Here is a 16109-nt window from a genome sequence, read left to right as displayed (position 1 = left end):
TAAGGTGCCTCATCCGGATGGCCTCGTGTGGGCATTACTCAATATCAATAAAATACTCATGGAATGAATAAGCGAATAAATGAAGAAACTGACCTTTGCAAACCAACTTTTTTAATATTCTCTGTTCTCAATTCAGTGGGCCATCCTATGACAGCCATTCTGTGTGATCCGTCAGTGGGTGCCCAAAATAAGAAAAGTGTGTGTAACACAAGCCCAAAGATCCAGGAAGCCAGAAAAAAAAAGAGTCCAGGAAATTCGGAGCTGTATCCTGCTTTTCCATGCAAGGAAATACAGGCGGGTGATCTGGGTAGGGATGAGGAGCCTGGGATCAAGCAGAATTCTGACCTCACGACTCAGGCTCCATTTTAGATTAAATCTGCAGGAATTTTGCCCTGCCTGCGCTTGCTGTTTGTAACTAGTGAGGGAAATTTACTGGAAAATGGAGCGGCATTGTGCCCCTGGGACTCTGGCTAGTGACTAAACATCCTGGGGGTCTGTTTACAGAGGTGGTTTTGTCTTAACCCTAGAAAAGCAAAAATAAGGCTGGAGTATCTTACCCTTTAATCAGCATGGATACTAATCTGAGCAGGCAGGATGTGTGTTCAAGCTTCCTAAATGCACCATGCATAGAGATCAGATGGGAAAACTACCCAGTTTCTGATCTGTGAATCAGTATTATATGGCAATACCAATAGCTCCTGCGTTTATACAGAATTTGACAAGTTACAGAACAGTTCCCACGCATTATCTTACTTGAGTATCACAACAGCCTTGTGCTGGGTGTTATTCCAGTTTTATTGAATATCTTCAGGACTTGACACTGGTTCTTCAGAGGTAAGAAAAATGGGTCGATCCATGCTTCCTTTTAAGGAAGAGATCTTGGCTCCTTTGTCTCAATTGATGCCAACTTCATGCCCTAAAAAACAGCAACCAAAACCTAAATAACAGGGAGTGAAAAGGAAAGTTCTTGCAGTCCTGATAAAGGCAACTATCCAGGCCATCCAACCTTAATTTTTATAATTACTACATGAAACCAAACCATCCTGCAGTTGTAGCGGGCTGCCCATCTGTGAAACTTCACTGACCCGGAGGGTTTTAGAAGAGAAATAAACTCAGCGATTTATGGCCCAATACCTTCATTTTAGTGAGGAGAAAGTGGAGGTTCAGAAAGATTAGATAAGGTTGTCTGGCTTCCAGTTGCAACACCGCCTCTTGGAAAATTCCTTAACATATCTATACCTCAGTTTTCCCATATGTAATATGGGAATAACAACACCTATCTCATGGGGTTGTGTGAGAATTAGGATAGTGCCTATACTTAGTAAGTAAGTACTAAAAAAAATACTGTAGCCAGTACTACAATCATCATCATCTACCAAGCGTACATAGAAAAGTTGGGACTAAAATCTGACTCTAAATCCAGTGTTCTTTCTACCACAGGACATTATCTAATTCTGTGGGGAGAGCTCTTCTGCCCCCTTTGAGGTGCCAAAGGCATTAAAAGTAAATTCTTGTTTTCCACATCTAACTGCATAGTAGAAACTGGGTTCAGAGAAAATGGATTCAGAGGCAATGGGCATCTAAGAAATTTGGTATTAGATAGATATCCACCATCACCTCAAAGAAAGGCACAACTAGCTATCTGGAATCTGTATTTGGATGGAGAGTTTCAGACAAACAAACTACAGAAAAATAAAACATGGTAACTTCAGTAGTAGGGTCAAAGAGTATATAATTCTCCCTCCTCATTTCTAGTGGCTGATTTCCCATTGTCCTTTATGTGAAGAGGAAGTGGGAGGGAGTATTTTTTAAAAATTAGAAAGTCTGGGCTTCCCTGGTGGTGCAGTGGTTGAGAGTCCGCCTGCCGATGCAGGGGACACGGGTTCGTGCCCCGGTCCAGGAAGATCCCACATGACGCGGAGGTGCTGGGCCCGTGAGCCATGGCCGCTGAGCCTGCGCGTCCGGAGCCTGTGCTCCGCAACGGGAGAGGCCACAGCAGTGAGAGGCCCGCGTACCGCAAAAAAAAAAAAAAAAAAAAAAAAAAAAAATAGAAAGTCTGATATTCAAGAGTTATCACAGACCAAAAAAATAAATAAATAAACTTACCCATGGGTTAGAGGGAAGGGAGAGAGGCACAGGCAGAGCCCAGAGGGGTTTTAAGGCAAGGAAACCACTCTCTATGACACTGTAATGGTAGACGTGTCATCATAAATTTGTCCAAATCCATAGAATGTACTACACCAAGAGTGAACCCTAATATAGGCTGTGGACTTTGGATGATGGTGTGTCAATGTAGGTTCATCAATTATAACAAATGTACTGCTCTGGTAGGAGGTGTTGATCACAGGGCAGGCTATGCATATGCAGGAGTAGGGGGTTATGGGAAATTCTGTACCTTTTGCTCAATATTGCTGTGAACCTAAAACTGCTTTAAACAATAAAGTCTATTTACAGAGAAAGACTAATACTGTATGATATCACTCATAGGGGGAATCTAAAAAAACACAACAAACTAGTGCATATAACAAAAAAGATGCAGACTCGCAGATGTAGAGGACAAACTAGTGGTTACCAGTGGGGAGAGGGTGTGGAAGAGGCAACACAGGGGTAAGGGGGAAAAAAGGGTTATTATGGCCTTATATGAAATCATGTGTGTGAAACTTTTGAAAATTGTAAAGCACTATAGCATTTAAAGAATCTTTCATTCAATAGAAATTTAAAAAAATTTTTTTAATGAAGTCTATTTAAATAAATAAGCAAACTTACTTGTCGAAATACAGAACGGGCTGATTCCATCCCAAGGTCAAATGTGCCTGGAATAACACATGTAACAAGATACAGTTGTTTCACTTCAAGGGAGCCAGAGCAGTTAGACCCATTACTAGAGAGAGTCTCATTAGAGGGGAAACCAGTCATGGCACTCCAGAAATAACTCTGCTACAGACGCAAGTGGAATAGAGTTACAGAATGTTAGACTATAAGAACCTAGAGAAGAAGGTCTGTCTAAATCCTCTTTCTGTTCCCCAGAGCCTAGCCATAGGCCTGGAACAGAGTAGGTTTTCAAAGCTTGAGAAAGAACAGGGAGAAACTCTCTGGGACAGAATATTCATGAGATTAATGTTGGTGTGATCATAAGACCCCATTTGTCCACTGTGACACTGGGATCCCCTATGACTAGATGGTCCAAGAGAGTGAAATCAGATTCTGGAGCGTGCTGATCACATCTTCGCTTTAACAGATCCCAGTCACCCCCACCTGCCCCATGAAGTACAGGGCCTTGGTTTCCATAGTGCTGGCAGAGGAGCCCTTCCCCGCATCCTGGGACTACAAGAGGTAGCAGGATAAAGGTCAGATTTCCACCTGTCCTCTGATACTCTCCTAAAGAGCAGAGTATCACCAAGGCCAGAGCCCCAAGGGCACAATGCTGCTGCTGTAATCCTACTAAGGCCCATAAAGGACATCTTAAAATGTTACTGGAAGTAGAGGAAGAGCCCTAGACTCCTAAAACAGTATTCAAAAGATGAATTTACTTGTAAGTTTTTCTACTGTTACTTTTTCCACCTCCTTATCCATTGGATTCCCAAGCAGGCTATTGGTTGTACTCCCAGTTATACTCTATCAGGATTGCCTTTCCAACTGTATTCCTCACTGGAGTTAACTTGAGGCTGTTCTGACTGCTTCTCTTTGGATTTCTCAGTGGGTTCTTTCCTGGATTCTTCACTAAATGGTTCAAATGACTCTTCAGTGAATTCCTAACTGAAATCCTGTTCCCAAACGTCACTGGATTCTCCACCGGTGTGTCTCAATCTGTGGGCATTGTTTCATGCAGAAGACATTAAATAAAAGGCAGTTGAGCAAATACAAGCAAGAGACCGAACGTTTCAGCAAAGTCTACGGTAAGTCTCGCTCCCACTTCCCTCACTCTGAGACAGGAGCAGAGGGCACGTCCGTGGCTCTCCACCATCTGGAAATGCTCTCTGCGCTGTCCAGTACCTTAGCCATTAGTCACAGGTGGCTATTGAGTGCTTGCATTTTTAATTTTATTTAATTTTAATTATTTTAATTTATATAGTTATCTACTGCTTGCAGCTACCATACAGGACAGTACAGCCTTTGCTGCATTGCTTGTGTGACAGAGAGACTTAATTCTTCTCAGTTAAGGAACTGATGCCTTTTCCCTGCTACTTGTTCAGTCCAATTTCCTTTGTCAGGAATGAGAATTTCCTCAGAAAAAAAAATTGGAAATAACTGAGAGGTTTGGACTTCACTAGCACAAACACACTCTGAATCACTCCCATAAAACCATTCTTATGGTCCTGCTTTATCCACTGACCAACCTGATTGCCATTGTCCAAATTTGTCCTTATTATTGTTGATATTAAAAAGAACACTGTGGAAGTGCTCATGCCTAGTACTGGAAAAGAACATTTAACTTTGTTCTGTTTCCAGATACTTTCACCTTGTCATCTCATTTAGACGAACTACCATTCATTAAAAATTATTAAGAGTGGCAGAGGGGCTTCCCTGGTGGCGCAGTGGTTGAGAGTCCGCCTGCCGATGCAGGGGACACGGGTTCGTGCCCCGGTCCGGGAAGATCCCACATGCCACAGGACGGCTGGGCCCGTGAGCCATGGCCGCTGAGCCTGCGCGTCCAGAGCCTGTGCTCCGCAACGAGAGAGGCCACAACAGTGAGAGGCCTGCGTACCACAAAAAAAAAAAAAAAAAAAAAAAATGGCAGAGGAGGGACGCAAGTGAGATGTCCGAGGAAACTCAAGAAGGATGGGCGAGGCTCGTTAGTAAAATTCCCACAACAGCTTTACCTACATCACAGCCGGCTCCGGCTCTAAGCTCTCCTTCACCGTCCAAGGCCAAAAGCCAGACACTTTCACACGCAAGAGTCAGGAACTCACCAACAACCAGAGTGAATTTAGGACTTGGACTCCAGCCCTGATTTTACCACTTACTAACTATGACCCTAAACTCATTTCCACAGAGGACAAGAAGCCTCATGGTACTGTCCCCCTTAAGAACTGTTATGCTGATCTCTAGAAAAAAAGATGCAAATGTTACTTTTCATTATTATTATTTTTCAGGGCTCCAAACAGCCTTAGTTTGGAAGGCAAAAAAATCCTCACAGCTTCCCCTACTGCAGCTTTGATGACAGATTCAACGGTAATGTTTTTTACCCCACTCTCTTCTTCCAGGACTTTTTCTTTGTAACTCACCCAGCGTGGTCCTAGCAGGCTTTGTTTAATGAGTCTGTGTCTAATACATTACAGATGCTCAAAAAACATTTCTTATAGTAACGAAATAATTAACGGGGTAGGAAACAAATCAAAATTTGAGCCAGACACAGGTGAGGTGGGATTCATGGAGATTTCCTTATGGCCAGTGAGAAAGCTAGCAACCAGGAAACTGGGCTGTGCCTGGGATTTCCTGTAAACTTGATTCAGATACTTTGGAAATAAATACCAAGTGTTACTGAAATGTTTAAAGTTGGTAGCAAGCTGACTAGCAGCAGAGGGAACAGTGAGTGAGAAGGCAGAGTTTGCAGGGCCCAGAGGAGCTGAGTTACTTGGGGTTGGCACTAGACTCCCTTGGAGCAGAAGCAGGCATAAGACCGCCAAGGTCGCCCTCCTCATGGTGGATCTCTGGTGGGGAAAAAACGTATTGGGAAACAAAGCAGGGAAGTACCCAGATGTCAGCTGTGCTAAGGCAAGGCAAAACCCAGGCCCGGGCCATTCCCCCACTTTCCAGTCTCCTTATGGTAGAAAGAGAATTGATAGACGATTCACTAAAATTCATTGGGCCAGTCACCAGGGGCTGAATGAGTGGGAGTCATTGGATATAAGGGACCAAATCAAAGATTTCAAAGCAAGTCAAGGATAACAAAAAGTGTTGACTGAAAGAAAAACATACAACCTAAAAGTTGCAAGTTGAGTTTTATTTGGGGATCTTCCTGAGGACTATAGCCCAGAAGACAGCCTCTCAGATAGCTCTGAGGAACTGCTCCGAAGAGGAAAGGAAGGAGCCAGGATATATATGAATTTTTCGCTGGGGAAAAAAACCAAACAAACAAACTTGTAATTGAGCATCAAAAGAGTACTGCTGATCACAAAGAACAGACATCTCAAGTTAATGATATTAGTGCTTTTCTACGTATGAGAAGATGCAAGAATCTTGGGGTCATTGAGATTTTTCCGTAGAGATGCGTCCTAACTATCACAGGCCAGTATATCCAAAGAAGAGAATGCTTCCTGTTTTTTTCCACCCTGAATTCCCCTCAGGGTGCGTTATCCGGATCGACTGCAGGACTGGCTGATGGATTGATCCTTATAGAACTGGAATGGCCAGCAACATTCCATTCTTTACAAAAGGCAAAAGGGGAAAGTTATTAGAATCATTAAATGCAGTTGTCACTTTCAAATAAAAATGTATGCAATATGAAGCATCAGCACCTACTGGGAATTGAGCAGAGATAACCAGTTTAGTAAATTAATGGGAGGATTTGTAAGAAAGGCTAGTATGAAGCATCAGAGATCAATCGAAATCATTATGACCGCATATTACTTGAAATAATCAAAATAAATAAAGCTAAAAGAACAAGGGAACTCAGAAAGAAAAAACCCACAGATATGGAAAAACATGAAATATATTCTGTAGCTGCAAAGTATACTCTGGAAACGTGAGTGTTAGCAAAATCCAACTAGCTCTTTATGTTTTGGCTTTAAAATTAGTTTTCCTCCATTAAGGAAATAAATTGAGGGATGGGGAAGGGGAAGATGAGAGGAAGATTGGAATTCAATAAAATCTATTAGAAGGAAAGGAAGAAGGTAAAAGGGAAAATCAGTGATAAGCCAGATCTCAGGGGCAAGATAAGAGAATGAAAAGAGGTTATCGAGTTTGAAGAAACTCAGAGAAGTAACAGGACAAAGGAAATCTTCACGTGTTCCTCTGCAACCCAGGCAGGATGAGGAAGCTAAGGCACAGAGAAGTTAAGTAACATCCAAAAACACAGAGCTAGTTAATGGCAATTTCAAGGGCTGGTGAAATATCCATAACAACTTTCTCGTGTATTGTTTTGATAACGATTTCAATCCAGTTGTTTATGACTTAAGTGAAGTGGTTTCAATCCCCTTGTTTATGGCAAAGACAAAAAAAAAGGAGTTGATTTTAGGAGTAAAGTTGTTTTGCTATAAGAGTGAAGTAAGCTGTATCAGGTTGTCACCATCTCATCTGTTCTTAATAAGCACTCAGGCTCAGCTGCTAAGGGGCTGCCCTGGAGGCTTATCAATAAAAACAGATGAAGCAACTGAGAGGAGGAGACATTTAAGCTGTAAATACCCAGAGTCTGTGAGGACTACATGAGAGTTTCCATCTTGGCAAAGCTACCCTTTGCTGATCTGGTCTCCAAAGACCTTGGTGCTTTAGCTCCTGCCTTGGTGAAGGTGACCCTTTTACTGGCAGTGGCCAAAGCCATGCAGCAGCCTGAGAAGCTCACCTTGGCCACCAACACCCATGTGCCCTCGTTCTCTAGCAACTGCTCTAACAACATGGGACTTTTCGCTTGAGTTTAACCACTGCTGGACACCAGCTTGTGGTCGGTTAAGCCAACTCTCCCGAAAACCAACCTCATTAAAAAATGTCCACCTCTTATGAATGCAGGCTTTATTTCTGTCCCCTCCCTTTACCTGGAAACAATAGTGTAATTAATCTTATCACTTGTTAGGAGTATGTCATTTCTTTATTGGCTTATTGAGGCGTTATCCCATATGCTCTAGGCTTGTGAAATTATTGTAATCCCTGCAGTGAACCTGTGCTCAATTAACTATTGGCAAAGACTATTTCAGTCTGAGCATAATTTACCGCTCCCCAAAACAAAACATATGTCAACAGATGGATTCATCAAGAGCTGATGCACAGCATATAAACAAGACCTGAGCCTAGCTCTCAACCTTCCAACAATTTTTCTTTACCCCAAATTCTTCCAGCCAGTACTAAGGGGTCTTAATGATGAACTTCCAAGAAAGAAAGAGAGAAGAAAAGCGTCACATAAACAAGCACACGACCCTGCTGATAAGAAGCGAGTCAGGGTCTTTGGTCACTCTCCATCCTGTTTCCACAAATGCAGCAGAGAGCAGGAGCGAGGAAAAGGAAAAGGAAGTAGAAGAAATGTCAGAATTGCAGGCTTGTTCCAGGGTCCTGGGCCAGGAGCCTTCAGGAACATCACCTTCCTAAACCGAGCCAGGCTAGATGCTGCAATCTTCTTATTCACTGAAAGTGAACCGAACAAACGTGAGGAATTTTAAAAAAAAAAAAAAAAAAAAGGAGAAAGACTCCAGGAGAAGAGAATGTCAGGGTCAAGTGAGAACTCGGTGATTCCCTGAGAAAGCAACCGTGACTTAAAGTGCATGCGACCTGAAACTGGAAAGCGCATTTAAATAGCAAGAGCTTCTGGATGCTGTCGGCCACATGCACCACACCTGAGTCATTAGGACAGCAGGCGTGGAATGGATGACGGAAAGCTGAGAAGACCAGCCCCTGCTCCCACAGATTATGCTGTTCACTGCGCATGCCCCAAGCCTCTTGGGAAAAATTGGTACGTCGTCATGGTTTTCACGGCCCAGGTCTCACCTGACAGGTCCTTGGCTCAGAGGCTCAGAATCCTCCACAAGGGCTCCAGGAGAGACTTGCAATCCTTCCTTTAGATTTTGCACAGCGACAGAGCACTCCCACCAGTTAAGGGAATCTGGGCAGAGTGGCCCTGGCCTCCTGTTCCACCTGCCTCACCTGTCCCCTCAGTCCACCTCTCCTCCTGTTCCTTCAGCTGCTCCACCCTGAGCCGAAGCACTCCCCATGGGGTTCCCAAGCCTCTCCTGGTGTAACCTGAGCCTGGGCTGCTCGCTTAGCACCTGCTGGTCACAAAGCCAGCTCCTGAGAGCAGCATGTAGCTCAGCCCTGGACCCTGGGCCTCACCTCCCCAGGTCCCACGTGCCCCCTTCCCTTTGTCTAAGGTCTAAACATCAGTCGAGTCTCAAGAAGCTGCTTCCAACTAGTCGAACCCAGAATCTGTTCTTCCTAGAGGCCCTGGGGTTGGCATCATGAATTTGGCACTTAGCTTGTCATTTATCTTTTTTTATTGTTGTTATGTGTTTCTTTCTAAGACTAAATTCATAATCTCTATCAGGGAAGGGCCACACTGTTACCCCTGTTCGTATGTCCAGGGCAATAAAGAATATGTTGATGATGATAATGAGGAGGGGGAGAAGGATGTGTTCCTTAGGGTTTCTGGGTACACTGCCACACTGCCATCTGAGTCAGGCAGTGTCCTCGGTACCAGAGAGACAAGACTCTCCCCTTTATCGTCAATGAGCTTCTGATCAAAAGGGCAAGACTAATGTGTGGGAGAGGAGGGAAACACTTTAAGCAAGGACAGGCTAAGGTATGAGGTCCTGCATGGCCTTTCATTCATTTATTCAATAGAAAGCACCTGTGCATCGTAGCACAGGCCCTGTGATAAGCGTTGAGCACACAGTGGCGCATAAGACATGATCATTGAGACATGAGCACACAGTGGTGCATAAGACATGATCAGCTAATTACTAGGGAGCGTACAGTCTAGAGGGGAAGAGAAGCAAGCAGGCAGCAAATTGCACTGCCGTTCGTTGAAGGGGGAGTGTGCACAAGGGACACCCTCTCGGATCTTGGAAGGATGCAAGGAAGGCATGACATCACGACAGCCCAAGGATGAGTGTTGCCCTGTGAAGGGGGTGGGTGTTGTAGGGAGAAGCTCCTGGTACAAGAAAAAGAAGGAAATCCTTCTTTCTCAGTCTTTTTCCTAGAACTGTCATCTCTCCCATGCAGTTCAGGGATAAAATAGAATTTAAGTTCATGAAGGAATGGCAGAGAAGACAGAGAAAATAAAGAATTTTTAAATCGTGCTCTAAGGTTGCATTGGCAATACACCATCCTGATTTTAAAAGGCACATGGGCAACAACTATAATAGAATAATCTGTAATGGGGGCGGGGAGGGGAGGAGGGAAGCAAATGCAATACTATATATACAGCTTGCCTGTAACTGAATAAAAAGAAAAAAGCAGGGCACAATAGACACCTGTGAAAGGCTGTGAAGGAAATGCTACCAAATCACCTCTCGTGTGGTTCTACGTGTATAATAAGATTTTGGATGTTTCTCATTTATTTTAATAATAATTTCATTGAGTGAGCATGATTTACTTTTATTATAAGGGGTAAATTATTTTTTAAAGAAAATATAAATGCTGCCACCCTTTTTGCATGTTCTGACATGTATGTTAACTCATTTAACAAATGCATATTGAGTGTCAGACATTGTTCTAAGTATTAGTAGAACATGAGATAGGCTTAGTTCCTGACATCATGGTAAAGAGAGACATCAATAAATAAACAAGTAAATATAAATAAGCTGGATGAGATCAGTAGTGTGGAAAAAAAATCATCGAGGAAGGGTTACAGATAGTGCTGGTGTGGCAGAAGTCTGGAGGAAGTTAGTGGCTATGCTGTTTTACATAGGGCTCTGAGAAGGCCTCCCTGAGAAAGGCTTTTCACAAAGTGAGGGAGACAGCTATATGCTATCTGGAGAAAGAGTGTTCTCGGCTGCAGGAGCATTAAGTGCAAAGGCCCTGAGGTGACATGGAAACGGGCTTGGTTAATTTCACGCACTGTTGCCTGGTCTTCTCCCAATATAGTATGAGTAAAATTAAGAGCCACCAGAGAGAAATTTTCAGAACATAAATATATATACCAGACTTAATTTAGTCAGCAAATATTCATTGAGTGCCTGTAAGATACCAAGCACTGTTCTAGGTGTGAGGGACCAAGCAAAGTCCAAAACAGAGTTTCTGGCCGTAATGAAGCATAACCTTGTGGAGGAAGCAGCTGACAAATTAAAGAAGTAAAATATATATACACTTCATACACCACACAGTACAAGTGGTAAGAAGGAAAGCAGGGCAGAAAATAGAGACAGGGCTGTGTGTTGGGTGAAGAGCCACAGACCTAGATGGATTCTGAAAGGGACATAGGCAAGTCAAAAAGATGAAGGGGCACATAGCTAATTTTCCTGTTCTGGAATTGGTGCTTCAATGTGGCTTTATAGTGATAAATAAAGATCATAATTTCAAAACAGCGACAAATCAATTGAATACCATGTTCTGTGTTATTCCCTCATTTTTCATAGAGCAACTGGCATGGACTTGAGGAATGTCACTGCTTAAGTTTAGCTTAAGCAAAACAGAATTAAGGAATCAAGTCTGCTAGAATAACAGCTAACATCTATTGAACACTTTACAGTGCCAATCCCTGTTCCACGGGCTAGATATATGTATATTTAATTTATACAAACAAAACATATTTATCTGCACAGCAGTTCTGTGAAGTGGATACTATTATTCCCAATGTATGAACACAATGAATGAACAAAGTTAAACTACTTGTTTCAGGCCACACAGTTAGTGAGTGGCTGAGCCTGGAACACAAATCCATGGTACCTGCCATCCAGGGGCAAGCTTGAACCACTGTAACATACGTACTGCTCCCATGGCCAGAAAGGAAGCCCATACATAATGGATCTCCCAGTAAAATAGGGATGACTTAGAATCACACAGTGTCAGGTCTTGAAATTAATTCAGAAATCTTGTCACACATCCTGATCTTAGAGACCCAGAAGGAATGACCCAAACCCACATGTCAAGTGTTCAAATTCCCAAGCTGTCCTTTCTTCAGTATAATGTGTTTGTGTTAGCTGTTGTTTGTGGCTGTATATCTAGATCTATAAATCACACCTTTGCTTAAAGAGCATTAATAAACAAAATTCCCAGCAGGGTGTGCCTGGCCTTTAGGACTTAGGAAGCCAAGTTTCTATAGAATGCATACTCATAAAGACGTATACGTGTTACTGTTCTAATCTGGTGGACTGTTCTGATACCGTGGATGGTGTCGTTCCTCACAAAGATCCTGTCGTCCATGCCATTTGTGGCAGGAATCATCCCCATCTGACACTTTTTCCAGTACAGATTTCCACTGGCTCATCACTAGCTCTTGCTGGTAACACGTTCCTTGGTTTGGTACATCTCCATACCGCTTCTGGTCAAAACGGTAATGACGAAACCATTAACATTGATAGCGCTCTACAGTTTGGTTCAGTAGGAACAAGTCCTACTTGACAAAATAATAGTCATTCCTGAGGCTGGAAGCAGGGAAATACAACAATAAACACTGCTCATCATTTTTTTTCCCCCAACAAATATTTATCAGGCACTTACGTGCAAAATTAAGAAGAAAGTAATCTCTCCTCTTACCCTCTCCCATCCTCATTGGAGAGGAGAACTGGAAAGGGAAGAGCATAGGACCCTAGGCCTCGATTTTGCAATCTAGGTTAGGAGGCAGATACCTTATCGAAGCAAGTAAACAAGGAAAAAAACCATGCTGAGAGTTTAGAAGGACAAGTGATTGAAATCAGGGGTTGAGAAATTGGTATCAGAGACCATAGCATTTGGTATGAATGTTGGCGATTGGGAAATTAGAGTAGGGAAAGGACATTCTGAACCTGAAGCCCTGTTGCACCAGACGTTCACGTCAACCACTAGGAAAAGATAAGCAAGTAGCCTTTGGGTGGGAGGTGTTCCGCTGAGGAGATGTACCTGAAGGGATTCCACCGAAACGATAAGAAGTCCTTATTCTTCCTTGAGGTCATAAGACAGGACTCCTTTATGTAATTGCTCCCATTTATACAGAAAGGAAAAGTTCCGTTCTGGTTCTCCTGTCCACAGTAATGAAATGAGATTTCTTTTATCACCTCTGACTCCAGGTCCACCCCTCCCCCACCCCAAAATCCTCGCTCGTCGAGATCTTTCACTGAGCACCTAGTAATGCCTCCTAGGATGCTGAACAATGCTCAGAAAAAGATGAAAATTACACGAGTTCTCCCTGTCAGGATTTCAGAGACTTACGAAAGAGAGAGGCATACAAAGAAATAATGGCACCTAAGATAAGACTAGCGAGAATGCAGGTCTGAATAAAATCCAAGGAGATAGAGTGTAAAAGTTCAGGAACTGTGGCATTGGGGGAAGGAAGATCTTGAGAAGAGCCTGGCCTGAGACACCTCACAGGGCATTTGCCAGTAAGGGGTGGAATAAATGTTGAAGAGTGTTGGAGAGAACACTTGAACCAGATTAAAGGCCAAGTGGGTTTAAAACAAAGTGGTGAGTTTGGTGAGTAGAGAGCATACATTTCAGGACTGGAGACTTGCTGGGAAGCCAGAGAGAGATGAAGGGCCTGAGTGTCATGTTAGGGAGCCTGGGCTCCACCCTGTAACTCAGTGGGCAGATACCCCTCGCTTCATATCCACACGGTGACTTGCTGGAAATAGGAATTTCTGCGCCCTACTTCAGAGTGTAGGACCTAGGAATCTACATTTTTAACTGCCTCTCCAGGTGATTCTTAAATAAAGTGTGATAACAGTGGCCAGAGTAAGGGCACCTTTGAAAAATTTTAAGCATGGGAGAAAAGTAAACAAATTGACGTTTAAAAAATATTACATACATACATACTATATGTGTGTGTATGTGTGTGTTTCATATCTAACCTTTGTACTAGTTCAAAACTATTTTCCATGTGTGGGCATCTCATTTCCCCCATTAGGAGAGAAAGACCATGCTTACCTCGACGTGCATCATCAACTAATTACTCCTCCTCTGACCACAGCCAACAGTGCTTCAGGGTCTTCAGACATAGGTGGCAGGAGTCCCCATTGCAGGGGAAAGGCCACACCTAAGACCTCCTTCCGAGATCCATACTGGTCCCAGCATCCAATGTTCCAGTGTTGAAGGGCTGCTACCTTATCTGCCATAAGTCTGATATATCTAATTATGGTACTACCCCTCCTTAATGGCTTTCCATTGTCCACAGGAATAAGGCCAAGTGCCAAGGTAAAGCATGAAAAAACCATCTCAGTCCAGTCCCTACCTACTTTTCCTAAATTATTTCTTACCGATATCACCGGTGCACTTGAGGGACCAACCACATGGAACTACTTATCATTCCCAGGTATGTGACATACATTTCCATCTCTGTACCCTTGCACATGCTGTGTTTTCTGTGAAATACCGACTGTCCTGACTCCACATTAGTGTCTTCCTGGGAAACTCCTACTCACGCTTCAAGATCCAGCTTAGATGTCACCTCCTCTGTGAAGCCTTCCTTGATTCCCTCTGAGAGAAATACTTGAATTACTCCACCTCTTTCAATTATTATCTGGCTGTTTTGATTCTGGCAAAGAAGAGTTGTAACAGCTCCTTTCTCTATCACCTATCCTGTCTTTTGCAGCCCTTCATATATTTAGCATATTTCATTAATACTAAAGTACAAAAGTAACAACCACATAAATGACAAATTAATAGAATTTTTCTCCTTACTGATTGAGCGATTTCCAATGGGATATGGTGTTCTTGTTTGCCCTTTGTTTTAATATTTGGAGAATAGAAGCTCTACTCAACAAGTTTTAAAATTTCTTTCTTCCTTTCATTCTTTCTTTTTTTCTTTACTACTGTTTATGCTCTTGAACTCTTGTTTGCAGAAAAAATCGTTATATTTCTTTCCAAAGAATACTATGACGAAGTGCCGCACACTGGGTGGCTTAGAACAACAGAAATTTATTCTCTCAAAGTTCTGGAAGCCTAGAAGTCCAAAATAAGTGTCCATGGGGCTGTGCTCTCTGTGACGGTTCTAGAGGGAGAATCCTTCCTGGTTTCTTCCTGCTTCTGGGGGCTCCAGGTACTCCTTGGCTTGTGGCACATCACTCCAGTCTTTGCCTCGTCTTCATATGGTCTTCTCCCTTCGAGATCCTTACCTTAGTTACATCTACAATGGCCCTTTTATCAAAGAAGTCCACGTTCCAGATTCCAGAGATTAGGACGTAGGCGTATCTTTTGGGGCGCTACCATTCAGCCCACTACAATGATCTTCTTGCTTACAATACAAGCTATGTGTCGATAGTGTTTTCATTATGTCACAAATGCTAATAAAATGTTTTTGACATTTTGGCGTAACTTAGGAAGTGCCTAGAACACAATCTCACCAAGTGTCATACTTTTTTTTGTTTGTTTAATTTTATTTTATTTATTTATTTATTTTTGGCTGTGTTGGGTCTTCGTTTCTGTGCATGGGCTTTCTCTAGTTGCGGCGAGCAGGGGCCACTCTTCATCGCAGTGCGCAGGCCTCTCACTGTCGCGGCCTCTCTTGTTGCGGAGCACAGGCTCCAGACGCGCAGGCTCAGTAGTTGTGGCTCACGGGCCTAGTTGCTCCACAGCATGTGGGATCTTCCCAGACCAGGGCTCGAACCCATGTCCCCTGCATTGGCAGGCAGATTCTCAACCACTGCGCCACCAGGGAAGCCCACCAAGTGTCATTCTTATAGATGACAGAAGGTGATATAGCAGGAAAATTGGATAATTGATCATTCATTCAGATTTGCTTTGGATGTTAACATAACTTAAACTCTTGACATAGGAAACCACTAAAAGAGCAGCCGACTTCAATTATCTTTAAAAATGCTTGGTTGCAACCAGCTAGTCTCCTTCCCCTGATAGATTACCTTGTCCTCTTTGGTGAATTTGAACAGTGTAATAGTTGGGAATCAAGCTCTCCTAAATTAAACTGAGATTTACCCTGTTTTAATTACCAAAGCAGAGAACAAAGAAATGGTACTACTCAAGAAATCCTATTAATTCTAAATAAAATTACACACAAGCACACACTGAACAGTGTAACATTGAATAACTTACATCTAAAAACTTCGTTTGCAGTTTAAATCAGGGTTTCTCAACCTTGGCCTTATTGGCATTTGGGACTAGATAATTCTTTGCTGTGGGGCTCCTGTGATTAGAGGGTATAACCTTCCTGGCCTCTACCAGCTGGATGCCAGCAGCCCCTGCCTAAATTGTGATGACCAAAAGTGTTTCCAGACATTGACAGATGTCCCTGTGGGACAAAACTGCCCCTAAATGAGAACCACTAGTTTCAATGGGAAAACTCGTATTTTAAAAATGGAAAAGTAAACATTTCTGTGTTG

General features: G+C 42.9%; 1 long non-coding RNA gene across 2 annotated transcripts in view; it reads left to right on the top strand.

The window, feature by feature from the left end:
* LOC307194178 overlaps positions 1-14877 on the top strand; it is a 50323-nt gene extending 35446 nt beyond the window's left edge. For both annotated transcript variants that reach the window (XR_013830525.1, XR_013830526.1), the window contains 3 exons: positions 3698-3896; positions 5094-5172; positions 13949-14877. This is a non-coding gene — a long non-coding RNA (uncharacterized lncRNA). The remainder of the gene's footprint in view (positions 1-3697; positions 3897-5093; positions 5173-13948) is intronic.
* Positions 14878-16109: the final 1232 nt, after the last annotated feature.

Source organism: Stenella coeruleoalba (genome assembly GCF_951394435.1).
Source record: "Stenella coeruleoalba genome assembly, chromosome: 11".
NCBI classification, from domain to species: Eukaryota; Metazoa; Chordata; class Mammalia; order Artiodactyla; family Delphinidae; genus Stenella; species Stenella coeruleoalba.
This window is presented reverse-complemented; position numbering and strand designations above follow the sequence as displayed.